This window comes from Leptosomus discolor, chromosome Z (assembly GCF_034619465.1).
Source record: "Leptosomus discolor isolate bLepDis1 chromosome Z, bLepDis1.hap2, whole genome shotgun sequence".
In the NCBI taxonomy this organism is placed as follows: domain Eukaryota; kingdom Metazoa; phylum Chordata; class Aves; order Leptosomiformes; family Leptosomidae; genus Leptosomus; species Leptosomus discolor.
In genome coordinates, this window is record NC_141419.1 from 79108974 (window position 1) to 79122700 (window position 13727).

The following is a 13727-nucleotide window of genomic DNA, read 5'->3' on the forward strand; positions in this document are numbered from 1 at the left end:
CAGCTCATTCTGCTGGCCGGCAGGTTGGTTGGTCGGTTCCAGGACTGAACGGCGGGTAAATCATATTTATGCCTCTTTGTTGTTGGGTTTTTTTTTTTTTTTAATTTCTGCTTTTAACTTTTTTAAAAATAAGTAAGACCCTTCCAAAAAGGGGGAGCTCGGGGGGGAATCCAGAGCCTTCTGCGTTTGGGGAGCATCCAGACATGCTGCACGCTGGCTGTACGGAGACGCCGGTGCGGTGGCAGGTTGTTGTGTCTATTTTGAGTGATTGAATTTCGAATGTGTTTAGCGATTGTGTTTAAAAGAGATTTCTCTAAGCCTCTGAGGTAGTTCTGGAAAGAACATCATTCCCTTGTTAAAATTCAAGGTGTGTAAGTTTGAACTGGGCATATTGTGCTGGCATGCTGTGTGTTGCTTCGGTGGGAATTGGTGATACATGTGGTTTGTTTGGTTTTTAATTGTAATCAGTGGTGGACGCCTGGGAACTTCACTATAAATGGGAGTAAAGCTCTGGATAGATACTATAATCTTATAGTGCTGGGGTCACTTACGCTGTGAGCTGTTGTGTAGGAATTGTCACTTTGATTCTTTTCCACAGACTTTCACACTTAAAATCTCCTTTGCAAAAATAGCCAAATACTCATATTCCGTAATCAAGCTGTCCATGTCCTGTCAAATTCCCTTCAGGGAAGCGTGGGCATTGGGTAGATTTCTGCTGTATTTGAAATCCAACTTGTTATTTAAGTAAGGCAATGTGACTTACCCTTGACATCTCACCTGGAAGTTTGTTCTGCTTTTTTTTCCTTACTGTAAAAGAATTCTTTAAATTCTTCTTAAACCGTTCATTCAAGTCCACAGCATGAATCCAGACTTTTAATCAGACTCAGCAGGTTTAGTGGCTGTGGGGAAGATTAAAGTCCATGTCATGCCCTGTTCCCACTCAAATCAGCATGTGGCAGTGCCAGTTGAGACAGTATCTTGTTTAATGTCGATCTATCAGTGCCTATATTCTTTATATTTAAAGATTTGCACATCCTGTAGGGAAGAATGCATTGATCTGTAAAAAGTCTGTGCCTGTCCTTAGTTTCTCAACCATTATATGCTGTATGGTTCTGGTGATGGAGGTAAGTATGCACATAGAAGTCTCCCGGATTTGAATCAAGATCAAAACAAAAATTATGTTTGATGAGGGGAACTATTAGGATGTGGAAGAGACAGAAGCAAATGCAAGGAGTGGATCCACAGAATGAGTAGTGCCATATCTACAGTTGGTTGGCATTGCTCGGCATGTGTTGCCTGTCATTAGCTGGATAGGAGTCTGCTGAGGTGATAGAAAAAGCAGTGACAGTCTAGTGTCAGTAGGCTGCAGCACTATGTATCTAAACTGGGAGATGTTGCAGAAGTCCACCAATGGAAAGCTTAAAAATCGCTAACTTGGAGCTGGTTTGGAATATAGCTGTTAGGCAGTCAGTAGATCACCTGATTTTGTTTGATTTTGCTTTCTGTTTACGTAGTCTTTGCATCCTTTCATCTTATCACTGTTTCACCTATTCAAACCTTTATCAGCATTATTAAGTGATAACAGTTTCCATTGGGCACTCTCCAAACATACTGCTTTAGTCACTTAGAGGAACCAGTGACAAGCACTATCTATGAGCTAGATTGTGCAAAATCCCTTTACAGGTGTGCTGAGGAAAGGGAGAGACTTAACCTTTAGGTTAGGGCATTCTCACAGACTTGCCAAAGGCAAGTCAGGAATGTGTGGGAACAGCCTTATGGGTGGAGATGCTCTCCAAGAAAGAGAAAGAAACTTATTTTCACAGGTGGCAAATCTGCTGCTGCCACTTTATCAGGGAATTCATGGGGCTTTAATTTTCAAGTGTTTGATGAGTTATGATCTGTGGCTGTAAGGTCACATCTGTTCAAACATCATGCATCTCAGGGCTTTCGTAAATGTTTTAAAAAAATATGAATTTATGAATATCCATAGGTAATGCTAGAACAGAGTCTGTAAATCTATTAGGCACAGCTCTCTTAAAGCGTGAATGTTAATCCAGTGGGTGACTGACAGCAAGTTTAGTGCCTTATGAGAAAATGCATTTAAACTTTGTGCATTAGCAAGAATTCCACCTGAAAGATGGAACAGTACCTCGAGAGGAAAGTGTCTGGGAGTCTTAAACAGTCTAGATGTTTATGAATACTGACTGTGTCTTGCAGAGTGCACTGCATCACAAGGCTGATGCAGATGGATTATGTTTTTCTGCGAATGACCCAGTAGATGATGTGATCAGGTTCTTTTGCACTTAGGCTGTGGGCTAATGCTCAAGAGAAATGCAGAGGATGCTAAATTCAGCGGTTCCTGTTGTGTTGGTACATTTGTGGGATGAAAGCAAAAAGGATCTGATAAAGTTTTAAATTACAGTTTGTATTATCTTGTAATGAGCTTATTTGAGCTGTTGAAAGGCAGCTTTTGGATAATGGGAAACTTCTTGGAGTTAGTTTTGTTCCATTTCCAATAATACGTATTGGTCTGAGACACAGATTTAATAGAAACACTGGGATCTTAGATTCAGGCTGATGTTGAAATACAGAGATGATTCAAGTGAATGGATGCTAATTAGCAGTAGAAGAAAAGGTCTGATGATGGAGGTTTAAAGATACTTACATAGGAGGAAGGCTGGTACAGTGTTAGACATTGATTTGCACGCAGGGAGACACGGAGAACAGATATGGAAGGCAATTTTACTCCTGTTACCGTAACTAGCTAGAATTAGTTTAAATGATACATGTTTTGGTGTATCTTTTCCCCTGAGGTTAAGTTGTGACTCCTTTTTGACAGTTGGGTATCAAATTTCTGTCCAAAATAAAAAAAAAATAAATTACTTCTAGATAAGGCTTGAGAGGTGATTGTGCTCTGTGCCCCAAAGCTGGTTGATGTTTTTCATTCCATAAACAGTTTAAAGAAAAGGATATAAATAATCCTTGGGAGCAGGACCTGGGGCCCATGGTCCCTCGCTTCCAGTGAGGGCCTTCTTGCAAGGACACAGGGTCCTGCTCCGAGTGAGTGGTTACTTAAGTGCAGAGAGAAATGCCATCTACAGAAAGGCTGGAGAAGTCTCCATCCTGACTCGTCTGTTACTTCAAGTAGTCTCTGGGGTAGTCAGAGGTGTTTCCCATACTCCAGCAAGTGCTGCAGTGCCTGAGTTGCCTGAGAAAAGGGAGCACCATTGCTACTTTCTTTTTTTGACTGTGTCTTTAAACAAAAGCGATGGCTTTTGCTTTTCTGTGGAACCTGATTCTGTGGTTCTGCACACATTTTATCAGCAGACACAGACAGGGGAATAATTGCTTTATGAATCTTGAGTGTCTAAGCATCATGCAAGTGTTATGGCCCTGTCAAAGATGAGACTGCATCTGTGCATGCTGATGCCTATAAAATTTATCTAAAATTTATCATCACCTTTTTTTTCCTTTTTTTTTTTTTTTTTCTCAGCACTAATACTTACCCGAAGCTAAATGGGATTTTGGAACATGTTTCTTTTAGGTTTAAGCATCAAAAGTTCGGTTTTTATAGGTGCTTAAATGTCTCCAGGGATCATCTTCCAGAATCTCATGGATCTCTTCCAGAGTCGTTAGCATGGCAACGATGGGGGCCATATAAATTCCTAGATGGCCAGAGCTGTTTTCTTACCTGCATTTGGGGGATGGAGGGCAGCTAGGATACCGAAAACGTCACCAGCAAATGCAGAGGTTCCCGTGTTATTTGCCTGCCTTACTGACTTACAAACGAGCAGATGGTAATTAGAATGAATGATATCTGGAGGTTCTGATCTGACACTGACAAGAATGTCTAGGGACTGTTTTTCATATGCATCATCAGTTCTTTGCCGATCATTGCTGTCCTCCCTCCCCTGAAACATTTGCAATCCCTAGCTTTGCAGACGGTGGGAGCCCTCCTGCTCTGCACCTACAAGGTGTTCGCACTTCCTGCAAGCAGCACAAACTCTCAGCAGGGGCTTTTGCCACTTTGCTGCTGTCTGCCTTTCCCTGCCACTGTCTCTTGGAATGACTCCTAGTAGCAGGTTTCACTGCAAGCAGAAAGTGCCTAACTAAAAATAACTCCTAACCCATCAGTATGAATGTTGGTCAGGGTGTAAGGTTTTGAAGGGCATATGTCTCCCCTCCTTCCCATGCATGGTCTGGAGCTGGCACTGGGGTGAGGTCAAAGACTGTTGCTACAACAGAAGCAGCTTTCTCTTATCCCACAGACAGGGAACTGCTGAGCTGTCAGCTGTTGAGTCCAAATTATGCCTTTTACCTCAGGGAACACAAGTTACAAAAGCACATGTCATGGAAACAAGGACAGCAGTGTAGCAATTCCCTGGTCCTTTTGCTTCTCTTCCTGCCCTGCCAAAAATCAGACCCACAGCACAGCCCACAGAAGAAGATGGGCAGCCTGTGTTGCCAGCTTGGTGTTAGGGGAGCCACTTTTGAGCAGGATGGCATCTCCCTCTCTTGGGCCATGTGTTGTCACAGAGCAGAGTCTCCTTTCTCACCTGTAAACCCAGCAAGTTAAGGGCAGCTTCCTGCAAAACCAAAAAGCACAGCCTTTGAGCCAGCCTTGGCCTCCTGAAATTTCCTGAAGTCTTAAGTAGATAAAGTAGTGCTTTCTTTGGACTGCTTTTATGCTACAGTATTTTCCTCACCAGCCAAGTAGTTTCACTGAAACAGTAACATTGGTTAGAGAATTACTGTGGGGTTTTGATTTTTTGGGGGGGGGGATGCTTCCATATTGATGAGCAACATTATACCAGTGTTCTCTGCCAGTATAGCTTACTGCATTTTGATCATCAGTCAAAAGCACTTTCTTTTGGCATATACATATATTCCTAAAATAGAGGTATGTATTTGTGCTTGCTGTGTACTTATAGATGCACTGGTAATAGCTTTGTAGTATTGACTGAACCTTGATAGCTTCATATCAAGGTAGCCTGGTAGTTTGTAGTGCATAGTCATGAAATTTAGATAAATCAACGTATTTGTACAATTTCTTTAGGTGATAAACACTGTCTGCGAAGTATTCTGGAATGCTTCTTACGCTTGCATACGTTTGTCATCATTCACAAGTTGCTCAGAAGTGTAATAAAAGCACAAGTTAGTCTGGCTCAGAAATGGTCCATGTTTTCCTTCTGGGCCTTAGCCATCCATCTAAACTAGTTTTGCTCCCTGAATAAATCAATTACTTCCCTCCAAGAGGAAATGCAGGCTCAGTTGACTAGGTAGCATGGTTAAACGTTTCTTCTGGATGGTGTGGATATGGCCTATATCAAGCTTGGCTAGCATGATGAACAAGGCAAGCCAGCTTTATCCCAGCTGGCTTTATGCCTTCAAATGCACCGCACTTTGTGCCCTTGAGCGTGCCACTCGTTTCAGCCTAAAGCTTTAAAAATCACATTCTCTTCATTTCATGCACTTTGAATGTAGAAACACAGAAAAAGCTGGTTTGGAGCCAGATGGTGACCCAGGCCACTTGCTGCAAAGTGGTCTTGTCCAGACTTGGACATGTTGGTTCCAAACAGTATGAAGGCTAGACTATCTGCAGCATTTAGGCTAGATACCTCCACATTACAGTCCACCAGGGTGGTTTGAGCATCTCTGGTACTCACACTTTCTGTAACTTTACCAGCTGCATTTCAAATTGTCTGCATGTTAGGGAGTTGCATAGCACATATCTTAGAGAGTCCAGAGGAGAGGGACATTCGGACAAGTGGGAGAAGAGGCATGGCTCTGCTCATCATAGGATTGGAATACGCCTCTGAGATCATCAAGTCCAACCATTGACCCAACACCACCATGCCCACTAAACCAGGTCCCGAAGTGCCACATCTACAAGTTTTTTGAACACTTCTGGGGATGGTGACTCTACCACTTCCCTGGGCAGCCTGTTCCAGTGTTTGACTGGGGCTGGCCTGGGCAGGCAGTTGCCTTCTGAGGCTGTCTGACGGCATTTGCTTTACCCTGGCAGCCCTTTTGCCTTCTAAACAGGACTTAACGTGGTCACCCAGAAGCCAAGACAGCAATGCTCCTCATCATGTGATGTAACCCTGTTTGTACGGCTGACCATGGATCTGCCCTTCTTGAACTGGGTGATCCAATGGCCTCTCTTAACTATAAAATTAGTGAGAACAGAGCTCCAAAATATCTTTCTCAAATAATTGGTCTTAATATTACTGCAGGGCAAAAGTGCTGCTTAAATCAAATTAACTTAAGAAGAAAATTATAGTGGTCAGTATTATAGGTGGGGCTTCTGCAGACTCTGAAGCCCAAAGGTGAATGTAAGTTATAAGTATTTCAACTACAGCTAATTTTCACAATATTTCATGTTTTGGATCGAGTTCAGCACTTGCAGCAAAAGAGATGTTTGACCTCTGAGGTTTTACAGCTACTCTGGAGCTAAAACCAAGGAGATAAACTTTTAATGTTTAATCCTAGGCAGTGAGAGAGAGGAAAAACCAAAACAATAATGTGATTTATTTATATTGTATACTTCAGTGTTGTCTTGAGTTACATGCAGCAAGCACTGAAGTGTGTGTGTGAGGTGGACATAAATGTCAAATTCTTCTGCTAGGGTTTCTGTTGGTTCTGAGGATAATAATATCTGTTCCCTAGAGACTACCTGTTCCTCTTCCTTTTCCCCTCCTTCTCCCTGCTCCATACTCTTCCAAAGGTCATGGCTATGAGAAGTCTTTGCTCAACAGGTCTCCAGGCACGTAACTCATAATTCATCTGCTAGAACAGCGTTGTCACAATTCCCGATATAGAACACCCTTCTCCTCCAAATTGTATGTGATTGGCCTGTTTCTTTTTCAAAATTATAGACAGTTTTTGAAAGAAGATATTGTTGACCAAATGTTGCCTCATGTTTCAAAGGGCAGAATCAGTCTGGAGGTAAATCCAGTAAGCTGTCATGTGACTCTTATTTTAAATCTTACCTCAAAATCTGTGGTTTGTCCCCTGTATATTGTCTTCCTTCACCATGAAAACACTTATTAATGTGAGATCTGTGCAAGATTTATGCAAATCTAGTCTGACATTAGTGTACTGTGAACCAAAGACAGTAATCTAGGAAGACTTGTGTTGAGCCCATATTTAGAATTTTTTTAGGAATTCATCCAATCTTATTTTTTATTTCAATCAGTTCACCCCATCCTTGAAGGGCTTTGCCAATATTTAATTAGCTTTGCTTTTCACAGTGTGCACTTTTCAGTGAAGGAATACTACGTGGCATTGACTCTTGTATCTCATATATTGGGGGGTATGTTTAAATCCTTTCTCTGTGTAGGTAATTGAGAACTTTGACCAAGTAACTTCATTGAACTAAATAGTTGCATTGTTTTAGGCTTTGCAACAACAGATGATCTCTCAGACCTGAACTGCTCAAAGTAATAATTTGATCCTGTGTATAAATCGACTTTGTACTGGATTAAACCATTTCCGCTGCTAATGAATGGCTAGTTTTTCTCTTGTGCTGTTGGATCTAGTGCTATTGTAAGGTAGTGTAGTAAGGTAGAGTAAGTTGTGAGGACTTTTTGTTTTCAGTGACTTTTGTGTATTTGCTTGAGCTGTGATAACTGATACTTTGAAAATTGAATGTTTTCCAGTTGGTTCTCCATATTTCAACTAATGAGCGGTGCAGCTGGTGTTAATATGCAAAGAATGTATGCTGAAAATGTTTGATTCCTGTCTGTTATCCTTTTGTCCTGCTGTATGCCTGCTTGCTAGTCAGTAGGTAACTCTGCGTTGGAGTTTGGTCAGTGATTACTGCAGACAGAAATGGGAGCAGGCACTCAGCGTTACAATAGCTGCCTGTAGAATTAGGTCACTAACAGTCTTTCAGCAAAATAGTGTTAGTTTTCCTCTCTACACATTTAAACACAGAAGGTATGTTTATAATTACACACCTTCTCTGAGTGATTCTCTAGTATAGCATTCTTCCCGATGGATTATATATGAATCTTTTAACTTCAGGTACCTAATGTAACTGTCCAGTTTAGCATTCCACTCTCTCATAGTGAAGACTAAGGACAGAGCGTGTCATAGGCTCCTGCAGCTTGGTTCCTGCCAACAGTGCAAATGTAAGTTTACGCATACCTTTATTCATAAGATAGAATTAGTCATATACTTACATGTTTGCAAATTCAGGAGCAATACATGTATATATGTGGTTACTGAGGCTTATTATCTTGCATAAATCAGCAGTTAGTTAGTCACGAGCAGCACTCCACAGCTTTGAAATACCTTCTTGTCAGAGGGCACAGGTGATCTCTGATAGCACTTAGCTGCTTGTTTCATGGGACTTGAGAATTAAGGTGAATAAAATGCTGTGTTCTAAACCCAGATACTTGATGAACTGATCACTTTAATAAGAATTTAACAAGTATAAGAAATAGTTGCCTCCAGTTGATTGCTTCTTCTGAAGTAATGTGCGTTAATTTTTACCATCTTTAATGATAATTGGTTTTTTAAATTTTCTTATTTTAAAAAAAAAGATACTTGTCACTTGCATTCCTAATACGTATGTGTACCTCTGACCATTTTAATCTTTTCTACTGTAGCTCACAAAGACTTTCTGTGTATATTATCCTAAAGTCAAATATTTATGTCCCTGAGGCATGCACATTATCATCTCAATACGTGTTGCAAATATGATCCTTGTACAGATCTAGTGTATTGCTCTTTAATGTGGAAAATTGTAGAACTGGGAAAAGCAAAGTACTCTCCAAAAATGTTTAAGGTGGTGTTATTTTTAAATGCTATGTGGATTTAATGACTTGTTTCATGGTGAGATTGGCACAAACATTTGTAGAAGAGTATTTCATAAAAGGGAGGAGAAGTGAAATGTTGATGTTTGATACCATGAAATTTACATTAGAGGTTTTGCTGATTTCTGGATTGAGACAGGTAAGCTTATAAGAACGTGCTTGGCCTTGTGAGTCTTGCACTTTGTATCTGAATGGACCTGATCAGGTGCATATAGAGCAGAAATTTCCTGAGGAATAAAATACTGGAATAGAAACTAAAAATAAACTGAAGCAGAACATGTCTTTCAAGTAAGTACACCAAAAGGTTAGTTGTCCAATTAACTCTCTCTTCTCTGCAGTTAGGTTTCCCCTCACCCCCACCTTCTCCCCCCACGCCTGGGCACCTCAATCTGCAGTCACCAGAGAGACCATTGAGAATTGTCGCATGTCTCGCGTTCCCACAGTTGGACTTACTCAGCACTTTGGAAACAATAGCTGCTTCATTGCTGAGTTGTGAAACAAAAACGTTAAACATATCAGCAACAATGCATGAAAAATGTGATGAACAGCCTTCCACAGGAAGAGATTTTTCCATGCAAATGTGTAGGTATACAGGATTTATTAGTGACAGAAGCTAATAAGTAAGAAATCCTTCTTTTGTACATCATCTGCCAGCTCAATACTGGGTGAAGTAAACCATGAGATGTACTCATAATAGCAGGAAGGAAGAACGCTGTTAAACAGAGATAGCAAAGTTGGATTGACTTGTGTGTGTAAAATCCAAGGTTGCTTTTCCCTCTCCACAGCCCTTTTTTTTTTACTCACCCTTGAGAAGATAAAGCAGAAAATAAGAGAACTTCAGGAGAAGAATCTTACTTTCAGGGGAGGATTGAGGAAGAAGCAGCAGATGCAAGTTACAGATGAAGTAGTGATGGTCGTGTGAAAATGATGTGAAGATGTGGGATGAAGTACAGTTGTGGATTTGAAAATTTCAGTTTTGTATTCTTACTCTTAAGTGCGAATCATGGCAGGAGAGACTTGTGAAACTGACTTGCTCTGTATACTATTAGTAGCAGCCTCAATTTTCTATGAGCTGCTTTCATTTTTAAATGAAATGTGGTATCATTAGCCTCACAGACACTGCTGTCTCAGCACTTGCTGATGGGTTATATGCGCTGCTTTTGCTAAGTTCTTAAAAGGAGTGACAGAAAAGCATTGCTTTATTTTACAGCAATAAAAATGATACATATGGGTCCTAGCCACCTTGCATATTGTTTTAAAATGTTCAGCTCTGCATTGCTTTGTTCCATTTGCTGAGCATTACTTTAATGGTGCAGTTTGCTCAGGTGTTTCATCCCCTTGCAAATTACTTTATAGCAGTATTTTCCATTCTCAGACCCTCCGTGAAACAGGTAAAGAGCTGCTAGTTTATTTACATCAAGCAAAATCAAGAAACTTTCTAAGATATATAAATCCAACCAACAGACAAGATGTGAGGTTCTCATTTGGGGTATTCCGAATAAATGTAGGAATTTTTTAGCATCTTTCTCACTATTGTGGACTGAGACATCTCCGTCTGTGTTTGAGTTGGATTTGAAGTCGTGTAGCAGAAACTGAAAACAAAATTTGAACTTTTTTATATGTTCTGTCTTAAAACAGTGTTCTGCCTAAACTGAATATTCGGCCTAAATTATTTGAAATGGAAAAGCAGGTGTTAATTTAGTTGTAAAAAACTACATCTTGTGCCTTGGACGTTGCTGTAAGTGATTTATTTCAGTTAGGGTAACACAGTTAAGGAAATGCCGTGTGTTTGTAGAGCTGGGGATAACATGGAGGAGCACACTAAAACTGAGCTGAGACTGTCTGTATTTTGGAGCTGTCAAAGTCTATTAGAGGGATAGAAAGTATAACATGAATTAATCAGTTTATGTTGAAGCACTGACTTGCTAGCAGTGCTGCTACAAGAACTGAGCCAAAGGTGGACCGTAAGTCCCTTGCAGGGACCTGCAGACCTTTGTTAGAGGAGCAAAGCAGACAAGGAGGAGGAGTATTAGCTTCAGACATCTGGATTAGGTGTGCCTGCATGTCTTTTGGGTCTATGGCTCTAATGAAGGCGGTGAACAGCAAGAGGACGAGAGGGTACCAGTACCATGAGCAGGCATGCATGTGGGAGAGAGAGAGTGGGTCTCAGTTACCAGTAGCGGTGTCAATGTACATGCATGCACAAGTGCAAGAGTTAATATTTGTTCTTTATAGCCTGGCAATGGTGTCTCTTGGGTCTGTGAAAGTTACTTAGTAAAGAGACCAGCTCCAATGCATATCAACTGTAGAAGTCAATATTTGTATTTCTGAGTACTCAATTCCTACACTTTGCCGCCTTAAAAGGAGGATATGCATGTGTATGCATAAATGAAAAGCTGGAGAGGAACAAGGTACAACTAAAACAGTATGTGAGAGAAATAAATGCCAACTGCTATGTAATTAGGCATGGGCAGACTTGTTCTAATAAAGTCATACTAAATTGTAGACCTTCCTTCTTTGGAGAGGTTGGGAGGGGAATGGTGGCACTTGAGTGCCCACTTGGGAGTGGAGCAGAGAGGAAACCATTTGCTCACCCCAGCAGAAGGGTAGCCTACACATGATGACATGCTGCAGTATGTCTGTGTGACACGCCTGGTACTTACTAAGAGTGGAAATACAGCAGGGCATGCGAGCTTTTAAAGTCTCAGGAAAGATTAATACAATGGGAATTTATCAGAAAATATAGATCTGTAGTTTCAGGAATTGCCCCTTCCCTCGATTACTAAAAAATCAATTTATTTCTCGTAAGTGACTCTCGTTCCTTACATTCACTCTAAAAGGATATTGCATAACTTTCTCATTATTCTCAATATATTATTTAATGTGAAAGCTGCACTTCAGCATTTGATCTATTTATATGCTGTTTGTACACATGAAGACAGACTTTCTTTGGATTTGATTCATTGTACCTTAAAAATAAGTCGCATACCACAGGTTTCATTGTAAACAATGAAGGATTCCAACCCTCAGGTCATTGCCGGTTGTTTAAAAAAAACACACTTGGAATTGCTTCAGTAATTATCAGTGTTCTCTTATAAAACTAAATAGGCTTTTCCTGTGATGGAAAGAAGATTAAAGGTCATATAGTTCAAAACAAGTTTTTGGACATTGCCAGATTAAGGAAAATAAACTCTTTCATTAATAAGGTCAACTTCTTTAAGGACGTACGAGCTGAAGAGAACAAGCAGAGACAAAACTATGTAGATAACGTGACTCTTCTGAGGAACAGCATTTTTTTTCTGTAGCCCTCTTTGTACAGTCTGAGTGACATGGTCTGGCCCCTGAACCTCACATTGAGTAAAGTGCAGTTGACAGTGTGGGCAAATGACATTTTCTGCTGAAGATACACTGTCTTGAGAACTTCACAGAGCCTAACAGTACCTCCAAGAAATGAAATGTGGTTTAGAATATTTGGTTTGTGTTTTATTTCAGTTGTGTATCAGTAAAATGCAGCAAGCAGTGGAGAAGTGGGAAACCTACTCTGTGTATTTTCATTTGATTCTTGGTTTATGCACTGCAAAAAATGTGGATACATTTGTTTCTGTGCTTTGTCCCTGCGTTAAGTATTGAAAAGGCATAATGGGTAGCCATAGCATTCATGATAAGAGATGGTTTTTATACATACAAAGTAATCAGACTTGTGTGCCTTTGCTCAGTGTACTTGTTCCATTCTGCATTGCAAAGTGCAAGAATTCAAGGAAGTGTGGTGACCATGAGGTCACCAAATTCAAGCATATCAGGAAATGTATGTAGCTGTATCGGATTTACACAATACGTAAGTTGAATCCTTCACGTTACCCCAGTGTTAATTTGCCAGTTGTAGTAAGTATCAACACGATTTTTGAATGTGTTAAAATACGAGCGTGTAGGTGACTGGGAGCCATTTCCTTCTCCTGCACAGCACAATAGCCTAGAAGATCAAAATTTCTTTTTTGGCCAGTACCGTCCCTTACCCTTCACCCCTTTGCTTTGTTCTTTGTTCAGATGATTAGGTGTTTTCCATCTGCACCTCTATGGGAGAAGAATCTGTGCTTGTTAATTTGAGCTGACTTCCTAAGGAAGTTGGGCTTATCCGATAGTGCTTTGTGTGTCCTCTTACCCCTGCAATAACCTTTGAACACTGCCCAGGTTCGGTTCACTCGGCACGAGGAGGTGAGGTCTCAGCATACTATGTCCTTACAAGCTTGGTGAAACTCTGCAGCTGGATGGAGAGACCCTACTAAGGAAATAGCTGCTGAGTGAAGTCAACCTTTACTGGTCTGCAGTCCAGGCCTCTCTAGCGTGCCTTCTCTGATGTCTAATAAGGCTTAGGGAGTAATCTATAATAACATTTGCCTAATATGTAACAACAATAAATCATGAACAGGCTTGCAGATATCCCAAAACATATTTAGTCTATTTTTGGTAGTACCAGCATTCACTGTGTTTCTCAGAAGAGTTTGTTTTCTGTTGTTACCATCTGGAGAGCAGTACTATGTTCCTAGTAGTGGTGGATGTGCTTGTATTTAACCACGTGCTTGGTGGCTAATTGATATAGGCAAGGACTTCCAAACTCAGGAGTTAGACACTCAATTTTCTATTAAAACTTTGTTCTTCTGAAAATCTCACACTAGGAACATCAAATGCAACATCTGGCTTGGGGACCGCTGTTCCATGGTGTATGCTGGGCAATGCATGGAAAATTACTCTAGTAGGAGTAAGTTTCCAAATTAGCATATGGATTAATTGAAAATAGGTGTAATTCAGTGAGAACAAAACACAAAATGTATATGTAGCTTGAAAAAAAAAAAAAAGTTATCTAATAAGTTGAGTTTTAATTGTGGTAAAAATAAATCATCAGTTCCT